Raw genomic sequence first — 26,971 nt, 5'->3', positions numbered from 1 at the left:
TCTCTTTTACATTGTTTCTGTGTTTCTTATTTAATAAGACGGTTGGTTACATCTACATCTGGCGCCCAACGTGACAAGAATCCATTAAAAACTGCTTGGCTTGGCGGCAGGTCCGCTTTCCCGCAAGGGCGGCAGGCAGCCCGCGGCGGCGGCGGCGGCGGCGGCAGGAAGCGGCCAGCGTCTTAGTCCGACCTGCCGGCGTCCTAGTCCGAGCTGCCAGCTTCCTAGTCTGAGCTGCCGGCTTCCTAGTCCGGGTAGCAACTTCTAGCCCGGGCCTAGGTCTGTGAGCAGCTTGCCTAAAGCCGGTGCTACAAACAACTCAGACCTGCCTGTAAAGCCAACGCACGTGGTCGGAGCTTAAGGAAGCCAGACCCAAGCCTTGACTCGGCACAAGAGGGAACACGTGGCTGCATTTAAGCTTTAGCCGGCTACGCTTTCTTGTGCGTTCTCTCTTTCCCCCCTCTCTCTCTCTCTCTCTCTCTCTCTCTCTCTCTCTCTCTCTCTCTCTGGATTTACACCTGGGACACTAGGTGGCTGCTTTGAAAATCCCCTCGGATTTCTACTGTTCTACGCAGATTTGGTAAGTCATAATATATCAGATATTTTAAAGGAAACTATCTAAAAGAGAATTTTTTTCCACATTAAAAAACAAATGGGTTTTATGTGTACATTGGAAGAAAATTGGTTTTTGTTCGAAATTTTAGGCAGTCTGGCAATGGAACAACTATATAATATTAGTATTGGTGGAATTATGCACCTCATCACTATAATAATCCACATTTTAATATTTAAAAAGATAGTCCATTTAAGTGCCAGGATAACAGCGTTAGAAGAACTTGTTAAACCTGTAAAAATTCAGACAGAAGAAATTAACAGTGAAGTTGTTTCAAGTCGGGATCATAAGGTTGCAGAAAGAAAGCCTGTTTTCACACAGTCACCCTTAATTTATCCTGTAACAGTACAGCAGATGCCTGATCAAATGGCTACACAAAATACTTGGGCTCCAATTGAAATGTTGGATTTAAAAAGGTTTAAGGAGGCAATAGTATCTTATGGCATGCATTCCCCATATGTAAAGCAAATGTTAAACACTTGGTCAACATATAATAGGATAGTACCACAGGACTGGCGGGACCTCGCACAAGGTGTTCTGGAACCCAGCCAGAGACTTCAATTTCTGACTTGGTTTAAGGAGGAGGCTAAAAACATAGAAAAACAGTGGAGGGATAAAGGAGTACAAGTTTGCCAGGATCAGCTTATGGGCGAAGGCCAATATGCTTCAGCACAAGCACAATGTTTATATGATGTCCAAACCCTAATTTTATGTCGAACGGCAGCCTTGAATGCATGGGACAAAGTTGAGGAACCAGGAAAAAAATCTGAGTCATTTACAAAGGTGAAGCAAGGCCCAAAAGAGTCTTTTACAGATTTTTTACAAAGACTGGCTTCAGCAGTAAAGAGAACGGTCTCGGATTCAGAAGCTGGTAAGGCAATAATTGAATCTTTGGCCTTTGAGAATGCGAATGCAGCATGCAAAAGAATAATCAGGCCATTAAGGGCAAGATCTACACCTATGGAAGATTGGATTAGAGAAACAATTAATGTTGAAGCTGATGAGCATGATGATACATGGGTAGGAGAAGTAATTTCAAAAGGTTTGAGGAGTGTTAGATGTTTTGGATGTGGAAAGCAAGGACATTTGAAAAGGGACTGTAGACAGGTCATTTCCAGAAACAATGTTTCTTCAAGGAACAATGGCAACAGAATGCCCCTTCCTTCTGGAGTATGCAGAAGGTGTGGTAAGGGAAAACACTGGACCAACGAATGTAGATCAACAAAGGACAGACAGGGTAATCCTTTGCCTCAGCCTTCGGGAAACTCCCAGAGGGGCCTCAGGCAGGCCCCCAGTGCAAATCCAGTTCAAACCTTTCCGGCAGCCATAGAGGAAATGCCTGCTCTGGAGAGCGATTAAATAACCAAATGCCTATTGGAATAAATCATGCTGGTCAGGATGATGAAACAGAGAGAATAGAAAATTCAGGAGAAAACATAAAGAAAATTTTTTGGCAAACTTCTATTAATGAACAAAGACCAAAATTAACGATAAAAATAAATGGTGTTTTGTTGTCTGGTCTGGTAGACACAGGTGCGGACGTTACCATAATTGCACCAGAATTTTGGCATCCAACTTGGCCTCTTCAGGAGGTAAACGTTCAACTGTTAGGAATTGGGACATTATCTCAGGTGAAACAGAGTGCAAGATGGCTCGAATGTATAGGTCCAGAAGGACAGAGAGGAAAATTAAAACCATATGTGGCTAACATAACTATGAACCTGTGGGGTCGAGACTTGTTGCAACAATGGAATACTCAGATTAACATCCCTCCAATCTCAGAAACAAATCATAAACTAGCACATGTTACTGAGAGAAATATTAGAAGATATTGTTCTAATGAGTGGTCACCAGCCATCCATATTATACAAGAACAGGGCACAATAACTGATGATCTTCCAAAGACACCAACAGCTCTACCTTTAAAATGGTTAACAGACAAGCCTGTATGGGTCCAGCAATGGCCTTTAACAACAGAGAAACTCCAGGCTTTAGAAGAGCTGGTAGAAGAACAGTTAAATGCTCAGCATATTGAAGAATCAACCAGCCCTTGGAATTCTCCTGTATTTGTTATTAAAAAGAAATCTGGTAAATGGAGAATGGTAACAGACCTTAGGGCAATTAACAAAGTAATTCAGCCAATGGGTTCTCTACAATCTGGGATGCCTTTGCCTACTCTGTTACCAAAAGGATGGCCTCTCATAGTTATTGATTTAAAAGACTGTTTCTTTTCAATACCCTTACAAGAAAAAGACAGAGAAAGATTTGCTTTTACAGTGCCTACTTATAATAATTCTCAACCGGTTAAAAGATTTCAATGGAGGGTCCTCCCACAGGGAATGTTGAATAGCCCAACTCTGTGCCAATATTTTGTACAACAGCCATTGGAAGTGATACGTAAAAAATTTCCTAAATCTATAATTTATCATTATATGGACGATATTTTACTAGCTGACTCAAATGCAGATACTTTAGAAATAATGTTTGAAGAAGTAAAGAAAATTTTGCCTCGCTGGGGATTACAAATTGCTCCTGAAAAGATACAAAGAGGAGATTCTATTAATTATTTAGGATATAAAATAGAGCTACAAAAAATTAGACCCCAAAAGGTGCAAATTCGGAGAGATAGACTACAGACTCTTAATGACTTTCAAAGATTATTTGGAGATATTTCTCATCTACGAACTATTGTTGGGGTAAAAAATGATGAACTGACTAATTTGTTCAAAACCTTAGAAGGTGACAAGGACTTAAATAGTCCAAGAGAATTATCACCTGAAGCTGAGAAAGAATTAGCCTTGGTAGAAAAGAAAGTGCATGAAGGACACGTGAATCGTATTGATCCAAAGCTGGATTGCATTTTGGTTATCTTACCTTCTAGGCGTTCTCCTACTGGAATATTAATGCAGAGGGAAGATATTATATTGGAATGGATATTTTTACCAAATAAACCAAATAAAAAATTAAAAACTTATGTGGAAAAAATCTCTGACTTGATTTACAAAGGAAAATTGAGACTTCGTCAATTAGCAGGCATAGACCCAGCAGAAATTGTCGTACCATTAACTAAGGAGGACATTGAAAAATTATGGACAGAAAGTGAACCTTGGCAAAGAGCTTGCAGTAATTTTTTGGGAGAAATTAACAGCAAATATCCCAAAAGCAATAGAATTGATCTTATAAAGAGAGCTGAATGGATCTTGCCTCGAATTGTACGGCAAAAACCCATATCTGGAGTTCGTACATTTTATACAGATGCCAACAAAGAAGGAAAGGCAGGTTACAAATCAGAAAATTTAAGTAAAGTGGTTCAAAGTCCGTATAATTCAGTGCAAAAATCAGAATTGTATGCTATTCTGTTGGTATTAATGGATTTTTCAGAACCTCTCAACATAGTAACTGACTCTCAGTATGCTGAAAGAGTGGTGTTACATATTGAGACTGCAGAATTTATCCCTGATGCTTCAGAATTAACTTCACTATTTATTCAATTACAAGATACAATCAGGAAAAGGAATCATCCTTTATATATAACTCACATTCGATCCCATACTGGTCTGCCAGGCCCTCTAGCACAAGGCAATGAAGAGATTGATAAATTATTGATAGGAAATGTGCTGGAGGCCTCAGAATTTCATAAAAAACATCACGTCAATAGTAAAGGTTTAAAAAAGGATTTTTCCATAACCTGGCAACAAGCCAAAGAAATAATAAAGAAATGTCCTACTTGTTCCTTCTACAATCAGACGCCATTACCAGCAGGATGTAACCCAAAGGGTACTCAGAGAAATGAAATCTGGCAGATGGACGTGTTTCACTTTGCAGAATTTGGAAAATTGAAATATGTACACCACACTATCGATACTTATTCAGGATTTCAATGGGCAACTGCTTTGAGTTCTGAAAAAGCTGATTCTGTAATCACTCATTTGCTAGAAGTTATGGCCATCATGGGTATACCTGCACAAATCAAAACTGACAATGCTCCATCATATGTCTCTGTTAAAATGAAACAGTTTTTTGCTTATTACAATATAAAGCATATTACAGGCATACCACATAATCCTACAGGTCAAGCAGTTATAGAAAGATCAAACAGAACTCTAAAGGATATGCTAAATAAACAGAAATGGGTAACAAAAACCCCCAGAAATAGACTGCATAATGCTCTTCTAACTTTGAATTTTCTGAATGCCAATGAGAAAGGAACAACAGCTGCAGAGAGACATTGGATAATAGAAAAAACTACAGAATTAAATCAGCCTATATACTTTAAGGATGTGCTGACCTCAGAATGGAAACCAGGGTATGTATTACATTGGGGACGTGGTTTTGCTTTTGTTTCTACAGGAGAAGATAAGCTGTGGGTACCATCAAAATTGATAAAGGTTCGATTTGAACAAGAGAGACCTCTTAATTAGAGGAGGTGATAGTTCATCAACCAGCATGAACATCCAATTTAAACTAACTTGTATCAATAATACATGCCTTTTCATTTAATCAGATAATAACTTGTCAAAAGGAAACATCCCCAAAATTAGTCTTGGGGAAAGGTTTTTGTTTTTGTCTTTTAGGAGAATGAAGGTTAAGGAATCTGAAGAACACTGGACAAATGAGACAACTGAAGAAAAGTGACAAATCATCTATCCCAAGAAACAGAGTGAAACGGTGTATGGGTATATATTATCTAAAAAATTTTTATGTCTTCCTAAATGTTTGTTTCTGCTTTTCTCTAAAGATTTAACACTATTGGTCTTCTAACAGTCCCAGTTCAATTAAAATTTAAAGCTGACTTTGGAGTTGGAGAATGGCTCTCTCCTTCTTTAAAATCAAGCATGTTGTTAAAAGGAAAATGCAAACTCCCTGTATCATGCCAGAATAAGAGCCATTTCTGCTATGGTACAGGACAAAAGCAAAATTAATTAAGGGACTATTCTATTACTAATCTCAACTCTTTGATTCTATTCTGATTCTTTAAACTGTTCTCAAAGTATAAATTTTATATCAAAATTTACAAGATTAATATATATATATACATTTTAAACTTTGTTAAGATATGAATGGTCACATAGAGTACTAACTAATTCTAGAAAAAAGGCTAGCTGCATATATATGTTTTTGTGTTCGAGTCTCTTATCAGTTTTCTGCAGGAAATCACGGCCTGGCCTAACATCAACTGAAGTCTCCAGAAAGAAGATGGGGCCCCACAACAACAACAATTCCACGTGGACAATAATAATATCATTAAGCTGACAAACATCATCCACAGATCAGCTTTGAACTACAAGGTGCTCAGAGCAAATTTGAGATGACTAGCTGAGATGATCCAGTCTCAAAGACTACTTGAATAAGGACTTGAGATAAACCCTCAACTTTGGCATTATACACAGACTGGATAATGAAGGATATAGTTACCTCTCCTAGAATTTGACAATTAACCTAAAATTTTTCTTTCAGGATAAAGAAAACTTCGCCCATACCCAGCAGGAAGCAATTTTAAGAATACGACGCCCACATTCCCAAAGAGGTGGTGTGGGGCGGGTGGTTTTTTGGTCTTTTTAATGGGTTTTGGGTCTGGGATAATTTTTAGTATTTAGGGGGGTTGGTTACAAGTTATTGTCAAGGGTTAGGAAAAAGGCTAAGCAAAGGAGATTAGATTTAAGGTTCTTGTTTAAAAAAAAAAAAAAGAGAAAGAAAGAAAAGAAAAAGACAATTACTAGTTTTAAATACTTTACATTGGATTGAATTGTTTTATATTGTACACAAATTTGAAACTGATATTGTTAGAAAATGCTATATGTATATTTCTAATTGTATTTATTCCATCCATTTAACAATGTAATGCAAATTTCTGATCCTTGAATGTTATTATTATCAACTATCAGGATATAAAGATATGAAAGCTAGTAGTTAGACATTATCATAGAACTTGTAGTCATATTAGATATGTTTTAAAAATTGAGCAGAGATGTTTTAGACAGGTCATCTTCAAACCCTTCAGAGATCTACAGAATATGGCATTTAAAATGTTTTAATAACTTAGAAAATTTTTCTTTTTTGAGACATGTCGGCTCCTGGCAGTACCAATCTACTTTAGAGAAAATATGGGCATTGAAGAAACTGCATATGGAGTCAACTTTCATTCTGGCAAAAGTTAGCCACTGGACAACAAAGTATCCTCGAATCAACAGGACAAAATGGACAGACAGATCACGAAACAAGGGACTACTGATTCTTGCCAAAACAAGTGTGGTTATGGCTTTATCAAAAGGCATCTTCTGAGGCCAGGACAATATGGCCCCATCCCTGAAGTGGCCTCCGCATCCGGAAAAGGTACGGTGCCCTTTTCTTCGAAGGCAGCTTAACAGGCAGAGGGCCGATGGATTCTGTTGTACAATGGAACAGCAGCTGAAAGCTCATGCCTCTCAAAAGTAGACTGGCATTTAATAGAGGGATGTGGAGAAGAAGGGGATGCTGAGATGAAGCCATATATACACAGCCAAGAAGAATGGACAGCTGAATTAAAAAACTGTCAACAATTTCCAGAATTTAAAATCCTGAATCATGACAGGACACTAGTGGAATTCAGGTGTTTCTGGTACGTGGACTGCTCTCACCCAATGTGAGGTTGAACTGTTGACCTTGTGTACATCCTACTTCACAAATGAGTCTGTCAGATACACTAAGCCTATAGGCTGAAGATGATGCCCCAACACTGCGGAGAAACCTCAGGTGACTGCCCAGGCAGCTGGCTGTTTCTGTCAACTCACAAAATTTTTTGGAAGTTGCTTGCATGCACTTCCTGTTTTTATTTTTGTTAGCTAATATTATTCCCTTCTTGGGTCTCTGAGGGAGTTGAAGATTAGTTAGTTATGGTTGAAGATTAGTTAGTTATAGTTGAAAATTAATTAGGATAGAAAGTACATTAGATACATCTTGGAATTATCAAAATAGGATAGATAATGGAATTATTTTCTCTGATTCGTCAAATACCTGTTTAGGTATTTATTACTTGTATATATTGTATATAGTTATTGTACTTTTGTATATAGTTTTTCTTTTGTTAGTCATAACCTTTTGCTTTTTTTCTTTTTATTAAAATAGAAAAGGGGAAATGTGGTGGTAATCTAATTGTATTGAAATATTATTTTGATTTGTATTGAAATATTAATTTGATTGTATGTTAATAAATAAAGTTGTCTGGGGGTCAGAGCTACTAGAGCCATAGCAAGAGTGTGGCGGTGGTGGCACACGCCTTTAATCCCATAGATATCTGTGTGTTCAGGGTCAGAGCTATTAGAGCCATAGCAAGAGTGTGGCGGTGGTGGCACACGCCTTTAATCCCATAAGATCTCTGTGTGTTCAGGGATACAGCCAGCATTGGAGACATATGCCTTTAAGACCTAGGGGGCTGTACATTCAGACAGTGACGAGGCAGTCATGTGTTTGGGTTTACAACCAATGAGAAGGCAGAACAACATACTTTAAAAATACGAACCGAGAGGAAGTAGGTCTCTTTTCGCGAAGCTGGGACAGCAGGAGGAAGGGTGAGATTTTAGCTCTGAGTTCTGACCTCTCGGCTTTCTCTTTTACATTGTTTCTGTGTTTCTTATTTAATAAGACGGTTGGTTACATCTACAACAGAGTGCTGACCTGGGGAAAGGAACGCCTTTGCAATCTTCCAGCAACCTGCTCTATCGATCCCACACTACCAGGCCGCTCTCTGTTGCTGCACTTGGCAGTCTCTGGGATAGAGATTTCCTACTTGCTTCCTTGCTGCCGTCCCTATCCAGTTACCAAAAATACATCAGTATTCTGATACTAAATTAAAGAACCGGTCACTTCCAAACACTGGTTTCTGAAGAGATTCTGAAATTGATATTTTACTTTCGCAAATTATTTGAGACAAATCATTTAAATTCTAAGGGTACAAAAACATTCCCAAGAGTGTTCACTACAAAGTGCCCTTTCTCTGGGCATTACAAAGCCCCATGCCCCCTCCTCATACAATGAGGTGTGCGGAGGAGAGCCAGAAATTGCCCATAATCACGCTCAGCCTTTCTCCTGTCCGTCCAATATGTGCTGTCATGATTTGAGCTTTTGAAGGTCTCATGGCAGCCTTGGCAGGGAAGATAATGGCGCCTATTATTTTCAATGAGCTCCATCAGGAGGTTTCAATAGGGCCCGCTATCACTCGAACAAAGACACGTTGGGAAGCAGCTCTGCTTTCTTGTCATCAAAATGGCTGTGAGTTTGTGTGAAGCCAAAGAACACTGCTTTCACTTTTCAGCGCTGCTGGATTTGAAAGGACCAAGAAAGGCAGCTCGGAAAGAAACAAGCCCGAGTCTGTGCCGGTGCCCTTTGCCTGGGCTGGATGTATATACGAGCAGCTTTCCTTTATGGAATCGATAAATTCAGCAGAGTGAAACCTGCTTTTCCATCGATTTTCTATTCCTAGCTAGACATATGTTCCCATGGAAAATGCCTTTTGATTGAAACAAATAAAAACAAAACAAAATAGAAACAAATAGAAACAGAATCCCCGCCAGCAAGGAGGCCGTTTAGAGGGTGGGGAAGCTGAGAGCAAATTAAGAGCTCCTGTACTATTGGCTCAGCTTGGCCATGGCTTGGTTTTCCTGTCCTGTCCCCAGCTCTCCTGTTCTCCCCGAGGCTTGAGTCTTCACCTCCACAGCTAGCTCAGCTCAGTCTCAAAGCTCCTTTGTCTGGATATTTACAAAGACTTAAATTCAACCTTTCCTGGGACCATAGGAACAGACAAATCAAAGTCCTCTGAGTGGGGAATCACTTCAGACTTGTTTAAATGTATTTCAGTGAATGTATAAGTCTGGGCGTTCAAAAAACAAGTTGATTTGTGACATTGGCTCTATTGGCCTTTTAGAAATAAAAAGCTAAAGCTTTAAAAATTGAAGCATATCAGTTTTCTACTTCATACATGCACATACCTGAGCATTTAAGCTCTTCGTTTAAAACTCAGAGAAACATGTTACTATTACACTGTATAACTCACATTTAATATTGGTGTGAGAAGATTCCTGACAAAAGAAGTTAATGGGGCTGCAGAGACGGCTCATTGAGTAAGATATTTGCTACACAAGGATAAAGATCTGGCTTGGGATCTCTAGACCCTACTTACAGCTGGATATAGTAGAATATATGTGCAGTCCTGGTGCTCTGACTACAATGCGGGCAAGAGAATCTAGAAATCCGGCAAGCTTGGTGTCCACAGTGGTGAACAACAAGAGATCCTGTCTCAAACAAGGTAGATGGCGTGAGCTACACTTGCGATCATCCTCTGACTTCCACACTTGTGTGGTGGCACACATGCTCATAAATATGAACATGGATACACTATTGCACACACATTATACATACAAATAGACATACAGCATACATACATATATAGACACAATTACACATATGTATGTACATATCACGCACATGCCACGTAACACACACACACACACACACACACACACACACACATTTTAAAGAAGGAAGGGTTTGGGTTTTTGCTTCACAGTTTAAAGGATATAGTCAATATATGTCCGGGAAGGCATGGTAGCAAGTGCGTAAGGCTGCTGGTTGCATTGCATCCACACTTGGGAAGCAGAGATAAATGTGGTACTCAGTTTGCTGCATCTTTTATTCAGTGTGGAACCCAGGACCATGAATGGTACCACCCATATTTAGGGTGAGTTTTCTGACCTCATTTGATCCAAATGACATACTCCCTCATACATGTTGAGAGTCTGTCTCCTAAGTGACTCTAGATCTTGTTACATTGACAATCAATATTAACCATCCTCGTTCACGTTTGAGGGCATGCTGAGATCTAGACAAATACAATAACTTGTCTGTTATTATTTGTTACTGGGAAGTGCCCAGAATGGGATTTGGAACCCTGCAATCTCATTCCAGTACCATAAACATGAGGACCTCTTCAGAAATCTGACATGTGGAAGAACTGTTTGAAATAGTGGCCAATTTGACTAGTCTATTCCTTATCTCTCCCCACATGCTTCTCCCTCTTCCAAATTTCTCCATTTGCACAGTTAATAAATTCCTGGCCCGGTTCCTCAAGCCTTCCAGGGTAGAGAGTAGAAACAGCCTGGTAGACTCTACTGTTAGTGTTTCCAGTGTCTGGATTCATTTAGATACATTACTACTGATGCTCCTGTGTTAACAATATGAAATAATAGTAATACATCTCAGAAGAAAAGGATAAGAAGTTTTTAAAAATCATGGAAAATCTGCATGCTTTGTGTAGGAATGAGAAATCACGTGGATGGGCTGCCAGAAGGAACACTTTGGAAAATGCTTTGGGTGTTGCATCATACTTTGCAGATCGTTTAGTCTCACTCAGTTGATTCTTTCCAAGCTTGTAGCCAACACTTTGACTCAGCTGTCTGCCCCACCACTGCAGACGTGTGTCCGGTGCCCAGTGATGTATCAGTGGGCATAGTTCCTTTGTTGACTGAGACCTAGCTTAGTTCTAGTCATTATTTCATTCCTACACAATGGCATGGCATGGGATGTCAAGAGAAAGAAGGTTATGGAAGAAATGGTTGAATAAGTACAATAATAATCACCCAAGCCAGGGCAGTGCTCAGAATCAGCCCCATTATACCAGTTTATCTTCTATATTTATAATCAATGAAATTAAACCCCGAATTGGGGTGAGAAAGAGTGCTTCATAGGTGTCTACCATTTTATTTTTTTCTAACAATAATAATATGCTGTTAGAAGAACTGATAATAAAAAGCATATTTGTGTCAGTGAAGAATGACTGGAAATATTTGTGATAACCATAGTAGCACAGCAAAGGATCAAAAGTTTTCACAGTACTGCTTGACTTCTGGCATATATCTGTAGTGCCAGACAGAGCCAACAAGAAGAATGTTTCATTGATCTGTGTGGAATATGCACAACTGAATCTGGGTAGGGCAAAAGCATCTATGTCTATATAATTCATCAGCACAAAATGATTTGAGGTGACAATGTCTAAAAGAATCTAGCAAAGCTAATTTCCACAAGATCTAAATGACACGTATCACTTGTAGTTGGAAGTTTCTCCAGTCCTGCCCAAGCCCTGTGGTTGGGACGAATCTCTCCTGCCTGGTCCTGGAGCCACTTAGACCTAAATAAACATACAGAGTCTTAATATTAATTACGAACTGTATGGGCATTAGCTCAGGCTTATTATTGATGAGCTCTGTGGGGCGTTTATCCACCACCCCCACAGTTCCCCAGAGTTTTCTTGAGTGTGAGCAGCAGAAAATATTAGATAGAAGGATTTATTGCAGAGAATATTGCGGAGATAAACAGATAGAAAGTAAAGGATAGCCTCGAGAGGGCCTGGAACCTTTTCCAACAGGGCTCCGACTGTCTCTGCCCCAGGGTTTTTATATAGACGCCAAGGGGTGGAGCAAAAGACCTCCTCCCCCAGCACAGCCAAGTGCAGACCATCTCAGACACCTGCACTCAGGCCTGTGGTCCTAATCATCCTCCATGTGGACCTGCTGGGTAAAGCCATGAGGAACCTGAGAACAGGCTCCCACAGAGCTCTTACACTTAAATTAACCCATAATTGTTATCTACGTTTAGCCACGTGGCTTGGTAACTTTGCTCAGTTCTGCCTTGTCATCTTGCTTCCTCTGGCTGGTGACTCCTAACTCTGTCCTTCCTTTTCCCAGAATTCTCCTTGTCTACTTGCCCCACCTATACTTCCTGCCTGGCTACTGGCCAATTAGCATTTTATTTATGAACCAATCAGAGCAATGCATATTCAAAGCATACAGAATGATATCCCACAGCAATCACTTTTCATCTTCAACCACCGAGTATCAGAGTCTTCCTTGCAGATTGTAATCTTTTTGAACAAGACTGCTATAGCTTTCAGTTTCAAGAACTCATTCTCAGGAGAAAAAGACACCAAACCTCTGTCATATGAGACTGTTGACAGTTCTAAAATCAGCCTTTTTGTGAACATATGTAAGGAAGTGTTTGCCATGCTATAAACTAGCAAGCACTTGTCCACAGGCCACCAAGCTCTCCTTGCCTTCCAGTATGCATTGTAATTAGTAGTTTAAGTACTTTTTATACCATAGACCCTAGGTGTCCTAAGAAAAGACAACATCTTCTTACTGTTTTAGGAGTGCAACTTGAGCATAGTGACTAGAATGTAGCCTGTGGTTAAAATATATTTAGTGCATGGTCAAATGTTTTTATTCATCTGAAGGTAAGCTAGAAAAACAAGAACATGAAGGAAAGGTATCTCCATGAGGAGCTGATTGTCATGGCAAGGGAAATTTGTAGGTAGTCAGTTAGAAAACTTTATATTGTTCTTTCTCAACTTTTTTATAAACTTTCCAAACTTCAAATAATCTTATGAATGCATTTATTTTGTCCCCATTGACACCATGAGATACTGTTACAATTCTTATTGTTTTTCCTGTATTCTGAAAGAAAAAACTGAGGCAGAGTGAAGGTGACCTGCTCAAGGGTACATTACACGTGTGTCAGCACAATACATTTGATTTTCACCCACAGGAATAACTACTGTATTGTGTACTATTTATGCAGGTGATTTAGGCATGTAAGAAATTATGTTAATGATCTTTGACAGAAATGAATGCTAATGTTTTTACTTTAAACAATTGTTGCTGGTTCCCAACCAATATATCTATTATAAAATAGCTTGGCCAGTGATTGGGGTGGAAGATTCCTGATGTTTGACATCTTAACTTCAGAAACATGCTTTATTCTGTAGACATTTTTGTCAGCAGCTTGCCTAATTCACTCACACTCACTAACAAGACACACTACTTTGAAAGATAATTTTTCTGGGTTTTCTCCACAGAGCTGCCTACTAAATTCAACCTATCACTATACCAGGTTATGTGGACAAAAACACACCTTGAAAATATTCCATTAAAACGTGTTATGGCAGCAGTTAAACAAAGTGACCTGAGGTTCTGCTTGGATACAAGTTAAAAGATATTCAGTTGTGACAGACTTTCAAAAATATAATGCTGTTTCATAATAAATTAATGTATTATGGTATCTGGTTTGGAGGAGTGATGATGAAGTGTGAAGTTTAATTTTAACTCCTAATTTTAAAAGAAGAAATTGACAATTTTTGTTAATTGACCAAAAGTACTATTAGAAAGCTCAGGGCATCTCCACGTTTGAACAATGGAAAAATCAAGAATTATTTGGTTTGCCAAGGGAGGATCTCAAAAACACAACTTCTTGGCATATGAAGATAAAGATAGCAGAAAGCTCCTGTCTTTCTGTTTCTGAAACATGCCTCCATCTCTGCATTAGCATCACCTCTGACATGAAATGATTAGTGTTTCTTCATCTTATCTATAATTTCCCCTGAATAAATTCCTCACAAAATACCTCAATTATACTTCAGATGCACCAGCCTTGGGGGTGACACTTCTTGGCAAGCCTTCCAATGGCTCCTTCATGCACACTTATAAGTAAACACTCGTTCCTTATCCCTGAAAAATTTCTGTGTGTACTTCACACTCTTATATGCTAGTCTACTACCTCAGCCCATGACAATCTTCCCTTACTGAAATGAGTATTTTACTTTCTAAGGCCTGAGCAGTAATGGATTGTACTTTCAAACTTAGATTCCCATTAATACACTATTATACTTTGTTTTCGCAGCTATCTTTCATCCCATCCACAACTGATGGATCTCTCTTCATCCTTTAGAATCATTTCAAATATGCCTTCTCTTCTGTGATGCCTACCTACTCCCTATAGTGAGAATAGTGCCTCCTTCTCAACATATTCTAGTGTTTTGTGCATAGTTTCCAGGCCACCACAAGAAACGTATGTGCAGTTCTTTCTATTTTGCAAACAGCTTCCCAATTCAGTACAAGGTCTTGGTCAATATAAGGACTCATTTTTTGAATTAATGGATGCATAGTATACATGGAAAAGTGTTACATGTAGGGGAATATTTAGTTATAGTATAATGATGATGTTGATGATTATATTAATAAATCTTTATTTTTAACCTAATATATATATATATATATATATATATATTTCTAATCATCTAAAATGTAGCAAGAAATATTTTCTGAACTTTGCCAACATTCCCTTGTGCCATACAGCCTCAGGCAAGTTGGTTATTTAACATAAAACATTTTGAGGAGAAGGAGCAAGAGAAGCTCAGAGGGGGGATTGTTGGACTGAAGGATCTAAGGAAGAGGGAGGCAAAGTAGCATCCTAAGGTTTCACAGCTAATAACTCATAGAGCTGGAATTTAGGAAGAAGTTTCATAGACTCTAGTATCAATAAGCCACAGCCCAAATGCTTCTTTTCACATTCCATCCTGACAATGAGAAGTCTCCAGTCTCCTTGTGGTTTCATTCAGTGAGTCCTTCTTAGAAAGATTCTTAAAGAATAACAACTTTTCACAGATCAGGCCTTACAAAGACATGGCCAAAAGGTAGGTGAAGCTGAGAAGGGGTTGTAGTCAGCCACTACCTGGTAGAGGACCACCATCATTACCTTGCTAGGCACTGAATAGTCTTCTGAAAGTATGAACAGTCTCTGTACATACCTCTCTGCCTCTATTTGCCTTCTCACTAGAATGCTGCTCTAAGTCCTTGTATGAAAATGTGGGGCAGCCACTGTCCTCAAGAGTTCCACAGCTAGCATTCACTAGAAAACCAATTCTTGTCATAGGAAAAGACAAGAGCTGAAAAATGTTCATCTCTGTCCACCAGGCACTCTTTCTGGAGTGCTTGTATTCTGAAGTGCCTAGAAGGCTGAAGAACATTCTGAAGTCATTTACTAAAATACGTATAGCATGTGCTTCTCTTCCTACCATGGGATATGTTCAAGGTGAAGTTTAATACATTTATCTCCCCTCTCCAATCATGGTTTGCCATCTGTGGTACATCCAAGAGGCCAAGAGAGGGCTGCATCAATAATGGTTGTGTCTTAATATTCTGGATGCTACTACAGATACCAATAGATTTGGAGAGAAACCAAAGCCTAGAGAAATATAGGGATAAATTCATCTCAGCTTCATTCCTTTAAATTACTTGCCTGGAGTAGAACATCTTAAGGTTTGCAGATTTGTATGTGACATCTTTTAAAATAGCTCTAGATGTGCAGCCAGAAACTCAAAAAAAATTTAAAAAAAAGAAAAGAAAAAGAACGTCAAAGGTGACTCAGCCTAGCTGAAGCAAGAAAAGTTTAATTCAGAACGTAATTTGCTTCCTTTTATTTGCACACTGCAGTTCTGGGGAATAAAAGCCATTATAGAATCAAAGGACAATTTACTTTTCTTGTTGTTGTTGTTGTTCTGCACTGAATTTTTAAAGGCTTTAAAAAAATAACATTAACAGATGAATGATACGAGATTTGGTGCAGCTAAAAACCAAGTACCTTGAGCTCCTTCTCATGATAAACAGAAACAGTCTAGACTCTCTGCCCCAAGCACAGTGCTGAGTGAGCTCAGTAAGATTGATTCTCTTCCTAGCTGGGAAAAGAAGTGAATAGAGGCACAGAAAAAATGATTCTCAGAGAAATGGGGATGTTAAAAGATGTTTAATTATGGATGTTCTAGTCTTCTTTTTTTCTCTCATGAAATTTGTCTTTAACTATCTGTTAGTCTGTTAGGCATCACTTCTCTCTCTCTCTCTCTCTCTCTCTCTCTCTCTCTCTCTCTCTCTCTCTCACACACACACACACACACACACACACAGTGTGTGTGTGTGTGTGTGTGTGTGCATGCATATGTGTGTATATGTATGTGAGTATATATGTGTACACAGTGTGTGTATTTGTGTGTGTGTGTTTCAACTTGCAAGCCTCTTGGAGAAAATCTCAGTTCTTCCTATATATCTTATGGTGTGGAGGGATATTACAAAGAGAAAAAATCAGGGGACCATTTATCTATACTTAAGGAAAATAAAATTGAAAATTGAAGAGGAGAGAGGTAGTAAAGATTCATATAAAATGTGCTTCTGTAAGATTTGCTGAGAATAGATTATAAAGTGTGGATGAAAGGTTTGGGGGCAGTGGCAGAGTGTGAAGACATTGATATGAATTATGTATTAAATCCCATGGCCCTTCTTCAAGAAATGTCAGTAAAGAATGGAATTGCTTTTAATTACTTTTTGATTGTTGAGCTATTTCCCCAAATGTGACATTTCACAGAGACTAGACAATGTCAGGACCCAGCTTATAACAGGAAAGAAATGGGGGAAAACTAAGTTGAGTATCAGAAAGGAGAAAACAATTTCTCTCTCTAGTGTTTCTCAAATCAGGGGTATTGTGTATGTATCCTTACAGCCCGTGAAGCCCTGGGGATACAATTCCCAGGAAAATGTGGACCCAAGCACAGGGAAAATAACTGGAAGATTCCATGGGCAGACATTTATTTCTACAGTACCCATCAAGATTTTACTTCTGGCCACTGAAGAGGAGGATTCATCCTTATGTCTACTGCCATCAGAAACAAAGGACAAGACTAATTATGCAATGGTAAGTAACTACCAAATTCCCAGCACTAGGTGAGTGAAAACAGGTCAGGTTTTTAGCATCAGCAAAGACCCAAGATGCTCATAATCTGGATAGGGACTCACAAACACACAAGGACAACACCTGGGGCCTATGAGCAGGAGAATTCAAGAAATGACTCTCAGTGGAGAACTTGGGTGCTGGTTGCCTACCCCCATGCTAGCTAAGGAGCATGTCCCAGCAGAGAGGCTGCAAAATGGTTGTAATGACAGACCTACTTGAAGGGGAGACTAATATCTTGTTCCTGATCAAGGCCCCACAGTTTCTTACTGCATTTGGAACAGGAGGTCATGTGGTTGACTCTGAGGATGTGGTCCTGTAGGGGCAGTATAAGATTCCAGGCAGGAAGTACATGGGACTGGCATGGTAAGAGCGAGTGGAGTCTCTTATTCTCTCTATATTTAGGAAGATTGATACCTGCATTTTTCTTCTATCATGGCTGAAATCTGGAAATGCTTAGTCTTTCATTTCACCTGTTTCTAGGGATAGACTTGAGAACAAATTTTGTTGAGCAGACCTTATACAAATTCCCTGAGATCTTGGTTGCCTCTAGGATAAGAAGGCTAAGTCTCACTAATAAAGTTCAGGGAAATTCTTGTTTTCTCCTTTCCAGAAATACCAGTGCACAGTTCTGTTCTTTCATCAGTCAGGAAGTGTAATGGCCAAGAGTGCATCCTAAAGATAGGGACCCAGGAAAGGGACCACTTTAGTCCAGGTTTATAGTTGAGCTGCCATGGCAGAACTGGTTTTCCCACCCTTATTTCTTACTTTTTGAGCCAAGTAGCAGTTTAAGTCAGAATAATTAGGTCATTGAATTTATACTCACGCAGAACATGTAGCCATGCCTTTGCTTCCTCAGTTCATTCATCTTTGCACGGGAGAAAAGCTGCTTCCACAGGTTCCACAATCCTCCTGCAACCCACCACAGCCCTGTGTTACAACAGCCCTGTGCCCTGCCCACTCTCGGGTGACCCGTAATATCCAAAGTCACATATTGATTGGTAGTGGTGACCCAAGTTATGTTCCACGGGCTTTGGAATTATGGAGCTACATTTAGCCTCAAACCCATGTTAAATCATTTCACAGGCCCTCTTGTATTCTTGTGTTTTTCAGTAACTGCAGTGATAAATGACAAAATTGAATTCTTTGATTTATAACTAAGTGTCTATAATTGTTAGAACATCTGGCTTACAAACAACAAAATCATTCAAATTACGTCTCTAGAACAGTTTTAAGTAAAAATCAGCTTTTTTTCCCCAATATTATTCCTGCTTGAATTTAGTCAAACCAAATTATGTTCTTGTATTTTGAGCAATCAAATGCACTACCAATATCCCAGGGTTATGCTTTTTATCTATAACTTCTTATCTATAATTCCTTATCTTATTTCTCATATTTTGAAACAGCATTATATCATGAGGGGTTTTTGTTTCTTGGGTGTTTGTTTTTATGATGGTTCCCTTCAAGTGATTTGTTCCACTCAGATGTATTTAGCTTAGGATAAACACAACGGTGTGCAGTACCACTGTGTGAGAATCGGTATTGTTCATTCACTAGAAGTTCTATAGATTGTCAATTGAAGGATTGTGCTAGCACCTCAATTTGTGATAAAGGGCCATCTATCACTGTAACTGTTCTTTCTCCACGTGCTTGCCTTAGTCCTTTTGCTTGTGAGCTCAAGGTCAGAACATGGCTGCCACATCTCCTTGTGTGTCGTCTTTACCACATATCATCCATATTGGAGGAAAAGAAACTAAAAAAGACATCTCCCTTCTTTATCTCTCCCCTTCATTAGGGACATTAGTTCTGAGATGTCCTAAGTAAACTTTTTTTTTTTAGAGAAATTTTCCCAAGATAAGCTTAGTAAAGTGCTAAGAAAAAGAAATTTAAAGAAAAATACATTACTTGCCTAGACTAGCCATGAAATAGTGCCCAGTGTAGCAACTGTATATTCTATTACTGAGAAAAAGGTTATCTGAGACCACACAGCAAATTATAATGCTACATGATTAGTGATCAACCCCAGTTCTCTGGCTATCAGAATATTATTTATTAGCCTCTTCAATATTCCTATTTTCAAACCGGAAGCCAAGGCAAAACCAATAAGTTTTTTATTTTTTTAAATAAGGCCATCATAACCTTTTTTCCTATTTCAAAATGAGAAATATCATTTGCATTAACTGTAGCAACTGACAAAAACTTTAAATGGTTATGGAAATGTAAAGCTGTGTGATAGACAGTGTATTTTTCCTCTTGTGTTTATTCGGAAGTTATCTAACAGTTACTATATGCAAGGCTTTGTTTAGGGACTGAACATTTATCAAGGAAAAGAACAGATGAAGTGGCCTGCCCTCAAGATTCTAGCAGACAACAGACAATAACCAGGGACCAGTAGCTACTACTCACCCCTCCTTTTCTTAAATAACACACTTCCCTTCCGACATTGATTCAGTTATACAATTTGTTTTAGATAATGAAATGCTAGTGATTATAGTAAGTGCTATTTCCAAGCAGAAGCTGCTGTTCTCTTCTGTCAGGACAAAGGCAATTCAGCATGGAGTACTCAGAATACACAAGTTACTGCAGAGCCTCAGCCAATTCATGCAAATAAGATGGCTTGTGAGTGACTGGTTGAACTTATTTTTGACCATAGCACGGCAGGCTAAGTAGATTTAATACTGTAAATAGTATGCCCAGTACAAAGACACCTTGTACTCTTAGAAAAGAACAGTAGCAGAGTAGAATGTGAACAACAGTAGTGAAGGCTGGATATCTCTAAGTACAAACATTGAATAGAACTGTGAAGGCAGACCTCAGTGAGGAAATGAAATTGTAGTTGCATTCTGGAGAATGCCAGGGAATTTTCCATGAACATATCTGAGAAAGAGCTATTCTCATTGTGTCTTGAAGCACAAGTCAACTAGAGGCAAAGCCCTTGGATGAGAAGCTGCATAGAGACTTTGGGAATATCAAAGAGCTTTCTATGCCTAGAGCAAGTAAGTAGAAAGTAGACAAGTTCAGAGGGATAGTGGGTGAGACGGTAGGAAGCCTGGGACAAGACATGGAAAGATATTGCAGAGTTTCCCACAAAGAAATAAAAGACAATATCTTAGAGTGTCATTTTGGCTGTTGTATGAACAGTGTGGTTGAAGAGCAAAGATAGCATGGCGAGATGAAGTTAATTCTTCTGGAAAAATCTATGCTTGGCCCAAGAATTCCCAAATCAAAGGTAAGCTATGGACTCATCAAACACTCTGAGCTTCTGGCTTTATTTTTAAGATAGGCAAAGGGTATGTACTGATGTGTAGGGTATGGGGTGAGAAGAAAGAGAACTCTGTCCTCATGATAGAGTGGGACAGACTTTCACAAGCAGCAGCATTGTGCTCATTTTTGTCCTGATTAGAAATAGGTCTTGCTATGTAGCCCAAGCTGGGCATGAATTCACAAGTGCCCTTCCTCAGGTCTCTGGATGGTAGGATAATTCATGTGTCCCCTGCTCTCAGACCAGCAGCTGTGATTTCTAGTGCTCAGAGAAGCAATCAGAACAGGTACAACTGCTGACCAGGTAGTGTCACAAGCAACTGTGCCCACTGGGCCAGTGAAGCACAAAGTGCTTCCACACCACTAGCAGTAACTGACCACGGCCACAGTAGTTTGTGAAACGTCATTGCTTTTATTATGGAATTAGATATCTGAAATGGCTTTATCATTTTTAATGTCTTCCTTGTTTATGGCGTTTTCAGCTACATGAACAAGAAAACCTCACTAAGTTTATGCCTAATACTTTTTGGAAGAAAGTCTCACTGAATTTTTCATTACTTACAGAAGTTGATATATATGAACTCACACAAAATCGTGTTACATTCACGATCCTTTATGGTAGTCTTAACGGTAGTACAAGGGGAACTAACCAGAGACAATGATGCAAATAAAGAATGCCAGCATTCACTTCAAAGTGCTTGTAATGTGAAGATTTTGTGTGTATGTCTATAATATAAACCAATATATTACTACATGAAGAATGACTGATTCTTTGATTTTTAAGATCAGTGTTCAATAATTAACCTCACTTTATCTTTGATTTCAAGGTTTTTTGTTTTGTTTTGTTTTGTGTGTGTGTGGTTTGGTAGTTCAAGAATATTATAAATAAATGACTTTAACATGATATTGGCATAAGGAAGAAAAATAAGTCACTCAATAATAATTTGATTATTTCATTCCTCCAGAATTATCTCTAATTTTTTAATTATAAAGTTTGATTTTTTGAGTTTTATATTGTATTTATATAACCTCCACCCCTCTCTCCTCCTCCCCAACTTGTCTTGTGTTCCCAAACTCTCTTAAATTCATGCCCTAGTCTATCATGTTTTTATATACACACACACACACACACACACACACACACACACACACACATACACACACACACACACACACACACACACACATACACACACACACACACAGTGTGTTAAAGTCTATTTAGTTCTTCATCTGTACATGTGTTAAGGCTGGCCACTTGGGAGAGGATGATTCTTTCCCTCTGAGCAGCCATTAATTTCTTCTAGCTTTTCATCTAAGGCTGGAGCCTCATGAAATTTTTCTTATCCATGTTGGTATGTCAACTCTTTTTGTCACTATACAGGTCTTGTTTAGAAGATTGTGCTGTTGGGGTTTTATGGGGTAAGCTTCCCCATCATGTAGAAGATATAATCAATCTAGTGTCTCCATCTCTTGCAAAAAATAAATTAAAAAATTTTCTTTGATGAGACATGAGTGCTACAATTATCTATAGGCATAAGGATACACTCAGCCATGGGTAGTTGACTAGTTTTATAGTACCAGACATACTTGTCTTGAGTAGGCTTTAAGTCAAATTCGACAGCTTCTGGCTCCTCCCAAGGTATATATGCCATTATTGTATCACTGGTTGTATCTTTCCAAGCTGGGTCATTGTTGTGTTTAGAGACTTTACAGTGAGGTTCAGACCTTTCTTTTTATTCCTTGGTAGTTTTCATAGCACTATCAGATACTATGAAAGCTAGTCCTCAAAGAGGCAGCTTCCAGGTCAGTTCCAGCTCCATTCTTCTAAGTCATGTGTCTGAAATATGTGATGTCTTCAAGAATAATGTCCTACCCTCACATTCTATAAGGCAACCAAGGGCAATTGCAATAGCCTATATTGTTTGGAGAATCCCTTGGACTACACTGGCCAACAACTTGAAGAAAGGTTTCTCTTACTTGGCACTGGGGATTATGTAAATGTATGGTTCTTTAGGGGACTGTTGTGGTGATACTTTGTGTTGAAATGTGGTGATATTTTATTTGTGCTTTGATGTGGTGATATTTTATTTGTGCTTTGATAAATAAAACTTGCCTGGAGAATCAGAGGAAAAAGAAAGCTCTTATAAGTAAGCAAAGAAGTCAGGCAGTGGTAGAACACACCCTTAATCCTATCACTTAGCAGGCAGGATTTCTGTGTGTTCAAGGCCACACTAGGGAGCAGAGCCTAGCTCTGCGATTGTGGTGACACATGCCTTTAATCCCAGTATCAATCATAGAGATCTGGAGGTCTGTACAAACAGACAGAAAGTGACATAGCTGTGTAGGAAGAGGAAGTGATGTAGCTGGGATAAGAGAGCCAATGAGAGAACAGAACAGAAAAGGCATATAGACATGAGTATACAGGAAGAAGTGCATTTGTAAGCTGCAGAGTTGGTGAGGTAAGGTTGGCTGGTGGCTTTCCCTATTTCCCTGATCTCTCTAAAGCTTTCACCCCTATATTTGGCTCCATGTTTTTTTTTTATTATTATTAAGACCATTTAGAAATTCGTCTACAGATTGTTAAGACCATGTGTAATGTAACTCCATTTAAACACACATATGTAGATGCATACATATGTTGTATCAGTGAAATGTGCAAAGTCCTGACATTTTACAGCCAAATGTAATGAGATAAATCACACATATTAAGAGGAAATGGTTTTGCAAGATTTTCAGATAAATTCTTCTGAATGGAGGTAAAAAGAAAGAGCTGTGACACATTTGAAACAAACTATACATACAAGAAAGAAGTCATAACTGAAATAACCTCCATCTAGCAAAGCCTCCTCTGAGCTACCTGGAGTTTGGGCACTTGTGGACACAGTATTTATCTCCTTTAAAATGTATTGCCGCCGGGCGTGGTGGCGCACGCCTTTAATCCCAGCACTCGGGAGGCAGAGCCAGGCGGATCTTTGTGAGTTCGAGGCCAGCCTGGGCTACCAAGTGAGCTCCAGGAAAGGCGCAAAGCTACACAGAGAAACCCTGTCTCGAAAAAACCAAAAAAAAAAAAAAAAAAAAAATGTATTGCCATATACAGAGAACACGGCAGTGATGGTACCAGCAATTCATACTTCCTGTTATGTAATTCTTAGTATATGGAAGAAGATTTTTACTTCAGAATGGATGTCAATTTAAGTATGATTGTTTTGCTTAACACACCATAATTGCATATAATCATAGGTCACATTATGGCGTTCTAATATGTGCACAAAATGTGTAATGGTCAGATCAAGATAAATAGGATTTCTATCAGGTTAAACAAACATGTCTCTACTGGGAAGCTTTGAGATCCCTTCTGTTAGCATGTGGGGTGTGCAGTAAACAATTGTCAAACCATTGTCCTATGAGCTCTAGAGCACCAGAAGCTACTCTTCCAACCAACCCACCTGAGGCTCTGGACCTGCTATCCTTCCCCTCAGTTCCTTTTGCTAAACCCTCCTCTGGCCATAGTAGCTAATACTTTATTCTCAGCTTCTATGATAAAAAGATTTTATTTTCCATATCTAAGTGAAACTAAACTGTTTTTTTTCTACATCTGTATTACTTGTTTTATATGAGATTGTCATCTTTTAGTTCTATTCATGTTGCTGTGAGGAATGGAATCCCATTCTTTTTGTGGCTGAATAATACTCCATTGCATTTATATACCATATTTCTTTACCTCTTCAATCACTGTTAGAAATCTAAATTGATCCCCATATAGGCATTGTGAATAGCAGTGTAATATGTGCAAGCATATTATATACCGACTTCCTTTCACTGAAATGAAATTGGGATTGCCACATGAAATTGGAAAATGAAATGAATGGATCAAGGTGTCATTTCACTTCCAGTTTACTGAGAAACCTCCACACTTTTTGCCAAAATAGCTGTACTAGTTTATGTTTCCACCAGCAGTGTGTGGGTGTCCCTTTTTCTGAACACTCATCAGCCTTTCTTTATATTGCTGATTTGTTAATAGCCACCCTCATGTGGTAGGTCATTTTGTGTTTCATTTGTATTTCCCTACGCCAGTGCTATTGAGCATTTCTTAGTTTACTGCTTGTCTACCTCTATATATTCTTTTGTGTAATGTCTGTTTTGGTCATTAGCCAATTTAAAAATTAAATTATATGCATTTGTCTTATTTTGATTTGTTTGCTGTTGAGTTGTTGAGTTCCATATATGTTCTGAAGACTAAACTCTTATTTGTCAGATAAGTACTTTGTAAATATATCCTCCTGTTCTCCTTTTCTGAGTTTGCCTCTCTATTCTGATGGGGTTTTTTTTATTGTTGTTGTTGTTGTTTTGTTAGATAGACACTTCTTTTGATATAGTCTTCTTTGCCCTATCTGTACAATGCTTTAGGCTCATATCCCAAAATGTCCAGAAATGTCCCCAGTTGTCCTGTGTCTTCCAGGAGTTTCATATTTTCTGGTCTCACATGTATGTCTTTGATTTATTTTTATTCAGACACAATGGGGAGAACAGATATCTAGTTCAGTCTTCTGCGTGGGAAGATGCAGATTTCATCACACCAATGATTAACAGGCTTTTGTTTTTCTAGTGTATGCTCTAAGTTGTAGATGCATGCTGATGGGGTCTTCTTCATTCATACCCATTGGTCAACAGATCTGTTCTATGCCAATACCATGCTGTATTAAAATAATAGCTTTGTAGAAGAATGCTTCCAGCATAATTTTCCTTTTTCAGGATTTCTTGAATTGTTTTGTACTTCTTAATGGCTTCAAACATCATCAAGAAATTATTTTTTTGTCTATTTGTTTTTAACTGCTGTCAAAAATGTGATTGACACTTGGATAGAAAGTACACTGGATATACAGATAATTTTAAATACTAAAGAATGATAATTTTGAAATTAATAATGTTTGGGATGAAAAGATGATTTGGTGGTTAAGAGCACTGCTTGGTCTTCTGCAATGGACCTGAGTTCAATTCCCATTACTTACACTTCAGCTTAAAGCCATCTGGAACTCTGGTCAGAGGGGATCACATCCTCCCTTATGACTTGTGCAATGGGCATGCAAGCAGTGCACAGAAATACGTGCAGGCAAAACAGATGCACACACAATACAAATATAAATAGATCTTTTTAAAAATTGAGAAAAACACTGAAGAAATCTTTTTTACAATTTTTTTAACCTCTCATTACATTTCCCTAGGTGGAATGATCAATTACAGTGCCACAGTAGTAGAAGGCAGCCCCCTAATTTTGCCAGGAATACTACATAAGTAGTGTAAAGGGGTCCCTTGGAGTTAACACAAAACACACCCAGACACGAAATTCTCAGAACAAAGAAGATTTATTACCCTAGAGGGACCAGCCAGGGGCTGCGGGGGTGGGGGATGCTTCTGCATTAGACAAAGACAGACAGCAGGTGTTTTGGCAGGATTGGTTTTTAAGGAGAAAAAGGGGAAGTCTGTGTTAGGATGAGTTGGTAAGTCCTGACTGGACGTGTTTGCCAAATAATGAATTTTGATTGTTGGACCTTAGTGTTCAGTCTCAGGAATGAGCCATTGGACAAATAAGGGAATAGACCTTGGGGGGCTAGCTTTAGGAATGTAGTCTAATGGTTTATCAAGGGAGAGAAAAGAGTGAAGGGCAAAACCTGCTAGAACCGTGTTTACAATGCTTGGGACTGTTAGAGAGCACTGCTAGTAGATTTGTTACTAGTTGGAATGCAGAAAACACTGGATGAGGCAAGCTTTTAAGATAAGAAATTTAAGAGGTTCTGATTGAGTATGCTTGCTATGATGTATATGTTAAGTCCATATTTGTGTATACAAATGCAGTTCTAATGAAGATAGAAGGGCAAAAGGTAAATTTGGAGTGTGACATAATACAAGTGTTTGGACATTTCTTTGTGAATGACAAAACTCAAAAATTCATGCTATCCCAGTTCGCCTGTGTCTTTGTAATGTATCATTCCTTCCATCAGGGGTGACCTGTTTCCCCTCTCTGGATTCACAGAGTCTTGTGACTTACTTGATCAACAGATTGTGACAAATGAGATGCTATATTTCTGAAGGAATGTCTGAATTCCTTTCTTCTTTGAAAAATGTTCATTTTCATTTCATGGTTATGAGTGTTTGGCCTGAATGTGCATGTGTTCACATGTATATGACTGCTAACTGTAGAAGTCAAAAGAGGATGTTAGATCCCCTGAAACTGTAGCTTCAGATGGCTGTGAGCATCCATGTGGATTCTAGGAATTGAACCTGTGTCCTCTGCAAGAAAAACAAATGCTTTAACCACTTACTCATCTCCCCATTCCTTTCTCTTATAATCTTTCAGAAGGCTTCCCAAAAACTGTTATGGTGAAATGCCATTTATTTTGCAGAGATGCAGGGAAATGAGTAATAGAGGCAAGTCACCGCAACAGACAACCATGTGCCAGGTGTCTAGGACCCATCAACCTGCATTTCTATGGGCTGCAGCTTCAAGAGTTGTCCACA

The 26,971-nt window shown here is 38.8% G+C and overlaps 1 pseudogene; it reads left to right on the top strand.

Annotated features, from left to right (window-relative positions):
* Window positions 1–17,870, top strand: part of LOC102927196 (sentrin-specific protease 2-like) — a 45,309-nt pseudogene extending 27,439 nt beyond the window's left edge.
* The last annotated feature ends 9,101 nt before the right edge of the window (window positions 17,871–26,971 follow it).

Source organism: Peromyscus maniculatus, chromosome 14 (assembly GCF_049852395.1).
Source record: "Peromyscus maniculatus bairdii isolate BWxNUB_F1_BW_parent chromosome 14, HU_Pman_BW_mat_3.1, whole genome shotgun sequence".
In the NCBI taxonomy this organism is placed as follows: domain Eukaryota; kingdom Metazoa; phylum Chordata; class Mammalia; order Rodentia; family Cricetidae; genus Peromyscus; species Peromyscus maniculatus.
This window is presented reverse-complemented; position numbering and strand designations above follow the sequence as displayed.